General features: G+C 37.6%; 1 long non-coding RNA gene across 1 annotated transcript; it reads right to left on the bottom strand.

Annotated features, from left to right (window-relative positions):
- Positions 1 to 1,254: 1,254 nt before the first annotated feature.
- Positions 1,255 to 6,437, bottom strand: LOC133533395 (uncharacterized). The gene is made up of 3 exons (XR_009801868.1): positions 6,265 to 6,437; positions 5,504 to 5,666; positions 1,255 to 3,844 (listed from the first exon to the last, which is right to left on the bottom strand). It is a non-coding gene; the product is annotated as an uncharacterized LOC133533395 (long non-coding RNA).
- Between the last annotated feature and the right edge of the window lie 301 nt (positions 6,438 to 6,738).

The raw sequence follows: 6,738 nt of genomic DNA, 5'->3' as shown, positions 1-6,738 counted from the left end.
GCGCTAGCCTAATCAGCACTGTCGCTGTCGCCACTGTCCATTCGTTACACATGCCCTAGCCACCGCAAGCGTTTTTGTTTGAGTAGCGTGGTCTCAGATCATAAGCGCGGTGATATTAGGAAGTTGAGCTATCTCCAGTACACTTTCGTTGGTACCCAGTAACCCTGTCTTTCCACGTTATGTTTATGTTTAGTATACCATACGTACCTACTCACTACGTACCTAGGCAGCGCACGTGGCAGGTGTAAATTCCGTCTTTGTTCCTGGGGGCCTACCGCGAAAATCGAAATTCGCAAAATGCGGGGATCTTTCTCTTTTTATATAGCGTACGACGTCCAGATTTTCAGCCCCCTACAAGAGTATGCTCAAGACACAAGTTTGGTAGACAGTCATTTTAGTCTTTTTCGTAAAGTGTTTGTTATTCCATACTCTTGCACATGGCTACGTCCAAGAGTATGGAAAGAGCAAGGGCTCTTCGACAGGCTTCTTATGATGATTTGATGAAGTATTCAGTATTCACCGCCATTATGGACAAAATTCAGCTGCGACCCAGTTACACTTGAGGGCCTACCGTGTTGCCTCCCTGTCACACTTAAGAAAGAACTAACAAGTGCGACAGAGTGGCAACACGTCGAACGTGGTTCGCGGTAGGCTCTCTGGTATACTAATAGGTCTTTTTTACCTTTTATTTTACATACGGTTTTTACGTAGTAGTCCCCTATTACGGTAGGTACGTGGAAGGTACCCTAAAAAGGGCAGCCAAATTAAGCCTACCAAAAATAAACGAAGTATTAACACGTTGGCTGCCCACCATACTTCACCGAAAGTGTTCCTCCCGTGCCCCATACAATTTTCGTGTTCCCAGCATCGGACTATTACTGAGGTTAATAAAGATGTAAGTAACAAGCTTTCGATTCCACCGGTGATGGTCATAGCGACACAGCCAGAGAGCTGGCCAGAGAAGATTACGTGATCCCACCGGTGATGTTTATGGCAGCCAACGTGTTAAAGATTAGCCTTCCTGGCTTTGCAGTGGTAATCTACATTAGGCTATATTGGTGGGCATATAAGTGAAACATCGCCTTGTAATATATTTATAATAAATATGAAATACATAGTTATTAAGTAAATTTTATGTAATGACACATACATTAATACAAATTTATAATAAAATCATTTCTCATTGGTTCTTCATTTTCTACATAATTAGGCGTAGGCCGCTGTCTTTTTAATTCCATTGTATGAAATCCAAAATCAACAATAATCTTTTCATCACACTTGCTCGAAAAAGATCTTATTTCATGCAGGTGTGCTGAAGGACAAAGGCCTACTTTGTTGCCGCGGGATTTATGGATTGTGAAAAAAAAGCTATAACTCCCTAGGGAGTTATAGCTTTTTTCTTTAATTATGTCACTTATTCATACAAACCAAGTAGCCTAAATGAGTTTTACTTTTAAAATACTGACGTTTATAATTTAATTTAATTTGATTATTTTAACATCCGATAAAAATATTTTTACTTAATTTTCAATCGTGGCTGAATGCCGAATAGGTCTGTGCCTTCGATGCCTCACCTTCCAAGAAATCGGACGAATGTATGATATGTCACCGTATTTAAGAATTATTTCGCTTAAAATTTTGTTTTTTTTTCTTCGCAAGTGTGATGAAAAACATTGTGTGTAACTCCGGGGGTAAGAATATTGCAAACTCGAAACATACAAAAGACAGCGAACTACGCCTAATTATGTAGAAAAGGAGGTAAATTGTTTTTTTTTTGTCACTGCACCGACCTTGACCCATTTCAGATTTGCCCTATGGTAGACTGGTAAGATGCCCGTAATTTGACTGTATTTAAAATAAATTATTTCACACCATGCATGAAATAAAGCACCAGATAATTATTATAAAAACATAGGTAGCTTTCCGGTGCAGACAGACAGACGGACATGGCGATACTATAAGGGTTCCTAGTTGACTACGGAACCCTAAAAAGGTACAGATTGTAAAGTAAAATTTTATTTTTAAAAATCAGATAAAATTACATAAATTTTGTGGGTCACACTAGGCTAAGCCTGTCCCGTGACTCCACGTTTGCGTATTCTGTTAGAAGCGACTTTCACATATATTTCACCTAATGGACAACTTTACAGTAATACATTTAACACAAACTTAACATTAAGTACAATTAATTAACAAATTCGCTTATAAATGTGAAAATAAGATGTCAGACTTTCGTAGGTTCAAAATTAATTAGAGGTATAAATTTCTTATTGACAGAGTAAGAATGATTATGTTGCAAGTATCTCATACCTAGGTTAAAAGCACAAAAAATATGTTTTTAAGTATTTTTTTTTTGAGTTTTAAAGTTTGAGTAAATTAGTAACTCAAAAATTGGCAATTTTTGGACATGATTATTTTAATTTTTTCTGAGACGTTTTTGCTATTTTTTTTACCAAAATAAGAATGTAACTTAATGACTTATATGTTCTAGAAACCTATAAAGCACTAAAAGTGTGTTTAAATGTTGATCTCTTTCTTAAATTTATTTTAAAATGTTGCATTTTTAGAAAATGATTATTTCTGGAGATGTTGATTAATATTTTTAGGCATCTCTTTTATTTGCCGGTGTAAAGTCGAACAGCGTAAAACCAGAATTATTAATCTTGGAATAATAATCATTCTAGGCCAAATCGAAAATCATACAATTTCCTTCCTACAAAAATCGCATTTGGCAGTTGACATAGAATAGAGTACGAGCTCCAAACGTCCTGCAGTGCCGTTCTATCAACTATTATTGGGCTCAAATCAAAAGTGTATTAAAAGAGAAGAATGAAACAGCCAAAAAACATTAACAATTCCAGCAGGTGACGGGGTGATGCAGGCAAATATGAAAAACGGGTCCGTAAAAAGCTGCCACTGAATGCGCTAGGAACAAGCTGCCTATCACTCCTACAGAACAAATAAAAAAAAGTGACAATTATCTAAATTAAAAGTCGCTTTTTATTGTAGTTATTCTAAAAAACTTAATTTGTTCTCAACTGCATCAGTTTTTTTTTCATTTGAAGTTTACAGTTTTTTTTCGGTACACTCCTTATACGAGTATATCGTAATGTACTAATTTTGATCTACGATTATATTATGACTTATACCAATTCCATTTGAGAACTATTGACATGCACAAAAGGTTTACATTTGCTCCATGGGAAGCTGTTGGAGGAAAGAAAATTATGAAACTCATGAACTTTCCTTTTTCATATTTTACTGACAGGTTTTAAAAATGTAGTGCAATTTCCTTTACCAACGTATTTTCACGAAAACGTACGAACGTGTCATGCTTTTTCGGTCATTCAGTACAATAAGTATTGAGGTTGACTGAAGTAGCATGACGAATAGCAACGTTTCCGAGAAAATACGAAAAATAAATAAACAAGTATTAAAGGGATATTCTTACACAAATTGAATAATTCCCACATAGAAAACTTCCATGACTCAGCTACAAATATCTGTACTCATCACTAAAATAAATTCCGTTACCGCGAGATTCGAACCCAGGATCATCGGCTTCATAAGCAGGATCACTACCTACTAGGCCAGAGTGGTCGTCAAAATGGTAAAGGATTATGCACTACACCTGTAATCTACCCCGTGAACTTGAGGAATACCTCGGGCAACAAGATTAGTATTATATCTATCATTTTTTAGCGACGTCATGCACGCCTTTATAACTATTCGCATCTTCCCCTGCAACTGGCGAGAGACACGAAGACGTCAGACGCCCGAGGCGCGCGTCGCGCGTCCGGCGCCGGCGACCCAGCAGACTCATTCTGGCTGCCTGTATCAGCTCCTGAAATTTGAGATTTATTTTCATTAGAAACGTTGTTTAAAGTGATTTTATCTGTGCAACATGAACTTTAATTTACTTTCATAACTATACATTACAATTGACTAATATGTATCACTATAGGTGAGCGTCAGGATGGCGGGTTGAGCTATGAAATCTTGTCATTGTACCTACCGCACTAAAATATGCAGTTATATTGCACATTCAGTGTACCTCTGTAAACCTTTAATAGAATAAATAAATATTATAGGGACATTCTTACACAAATTGACTAAGTCCCACGGTAAGCCAAGCAGGCTTGTGTTATGGGTACTCAGACAACGAAATCAGTACATCTATCTATCATCTATCCGCGCCGTGTCCAAGATCATCGCCTTCTGCATCTGACCCTTGATACAACCACCTAGCGAGAGTCTCTCAAGGTGTTGATCGAGACTCTTTGCTATGCGACTGTTAATATCCTCTTTATAATGATAAAAAATAATTAACCAGATTTATCAAAAAATATTAATATTAAACTGCAACACAAAAAACCCGACTGTTCACATATATTTTTGAAAGAACATTTTACTAGGTAACTTTCATTTGGTACCCATATTGCTATGGTAAGGCCCCCCCCCCCCCCCCGTTTTTTCATTAGCGGGCGCCATTTTGAAAATGTATATAGCCTGTCACTAAGAAAATTCTGACGAATTCAACCAGAACTCATATATCAAAAACCGTCCAGCCGTTTGAGCTGTAGGGCGTGCCAAATAAATAAACATAATTATAGACATACCCGCGCTCGAAAGACGTTACCCTCTTTCTGATGCAGTCGGGTAAAAATACTATTTTGTTACTGAAAACATATTTTTACCCGACTGTGTCAGGAGGAGGGTAATGTTTTACGAGCGTGGGTATGTATATAATAACCCCTACCACTTTCGCCGCTGTCATCTCATATATTTGTGTTCAGGGAATTACACTGAATGTATCAATACCATATTCACTCATATCCGAGACAACATGAGTGAAAATCGATTTCCAGAAGACTTTTTGTTTGCTGGCAGGCGTCCATAGGCTATGGTGACTGCTTACCATCAGGTGGGCCGTATGCTTGTTTGCCACCGATGTGGTATATAAAAAAAACCTGCATTTGTTTTGAGTCTATATCTCATTTCACGGAGAGGTACACAGGTTTCTATAAAATGTACACTGAAGTACAAAGAAGGTTTAACATGTTTATTTAATATTTTATTGAAATTGCTGACATCCACCTGCCATTTGACACTCACCAGTGTTGACCTCAGCATTGTTTTTTAAGATTAGAATTTTTCGAACCTACAAATTATTTTAATTGAGGTAATCTAAAAAACCTCAAACTGAGGAAATCTGAAAAAGGCGGACTATAATTATTTAAATTAATTAAGGTACATGTGTGGAAGACTGCCTGTCAGGTAACAATGTTGTTACATGACCATTGTAAATTTATCATATCATGCATTATAATTAGAGAATATATATTTTCTGAAAGTGTTATGTTTCTTTGTATTAAGGGGATCCACCAACATATGCATCCTTTTGTAGTTTTGCTCTTAAGATTGAGTTTTTGATGGTGTATGACCCATTGACCAATGACCCAGTCCCTGTTTTTCAGATAAACAGCTGTCTTAATGGACTCACCCTAATATATTTTGCAGAAACCTGCACCTTGTAGCATACACCTTGCTTTCTCAGCCAATCTCCATATAACCAAGATATTCTATTGAACAAATGGCCCATGTCACTGCTGGATTCAATCTGTGCTCTTCATAATCTACATACTGCTGTATTTCCCTCATGTAGTCTGCAAAAAAATTAAGTGAGTGTGGGGTAAAACCAAAGCCTGCTAACTTTGACAGCAACAAGTCATTATCAACCAGATCTAGTGTCTTTAAAGTCAAAGTAACCATTATCAGTTTGACTCCTGCTACCCACTATACATATTATCTGCACTACGTGACTAAGAAGATTGCTGGCCGAACTTCTTGTCGTTCGAAAGTCGAAACCCTCTGCCTTATCTCCTGATCCACCTATCAGTACTGGTTATCACTCAAGTAATTTTATAAATTTCTAGGAATACTTTTAGCTTGAAACAGAGGTGCAATAGCGGCTCCGCCAGCACAATTCTACAGTCCTTAAATACGCACGAGGGAATACCATCCGGACCAGAAGATTTTTTTGGCTTGAAGTTGTTGAAGGGCTCGTCGCACGTCTTGTATATCTAGCCTGTCATAACCTGAACCCCTACAGCGCTCTTCTCGGTGCCCGCTGCGACTATTGCGGGCTGCGGCGCTTACCTCCAACTTTCCACACCTTCACACTGTATACAGAGTGAAAAAACCTAGCAAATTCACTACTTGTTTACCGGACAAAGGTTCCATTAAATAATATTTTTTCCGTACCTCTACTGTTTCTTTTAGAGTTCATATAGTTCCAAAACGATTTAGGTTCTCTTGCCATATGATTTCATGCATACATTACAAGTATTAGAGCTCTTGAAAACCATACATTAAAAATAAAAAGATGATAACAAAGCGTAATGTAAACCAACACGTGTCAACACTGTCAATATCATTGAAAGATGTCACTAGAAAAAACCGATTATTTTTTAACTGTCAAGAGCTCATGTCAGAACGTCCCTACTAATTTTGACAGCTGTCTTAAAAAAAAAATGTCTCTGGTTTTTGGCTTCCAATTATTGGGATGTACATTATTGGGTCGAGCATTCTTGACCCGTACCAATAATGCGCAGCCCGATAATTGAAAGCCAAGGGACTCAGATTAGTGGACGCGAATTATAGGGTCGTACATTATTGCCCTGTGAAAAGAGTGGCTTCGTATTATCGCCCCGGACCGAACTTGCACAGCCCGAGAAT

This window comes from Cydia pomonella, unplaced genomic scaffold, assembly GCF_033807575.1.
Source record: "Cydia pomonella isolate Wapato2018A unplaced genomic scaffold, ilCydPomo1 PGA_scaffold_161, whole genome shotgun sequence".
NCBI lineage: Eukaryota > Metazoa > Arthropoda > Insecta > Lepidoptera > Tortricidae > Cydia > Cydia pomonella.
Note: the sequence above shows the minus strand (reverse complement) of the source record. Positions and strands in the feature narration are given on the sequence as shown.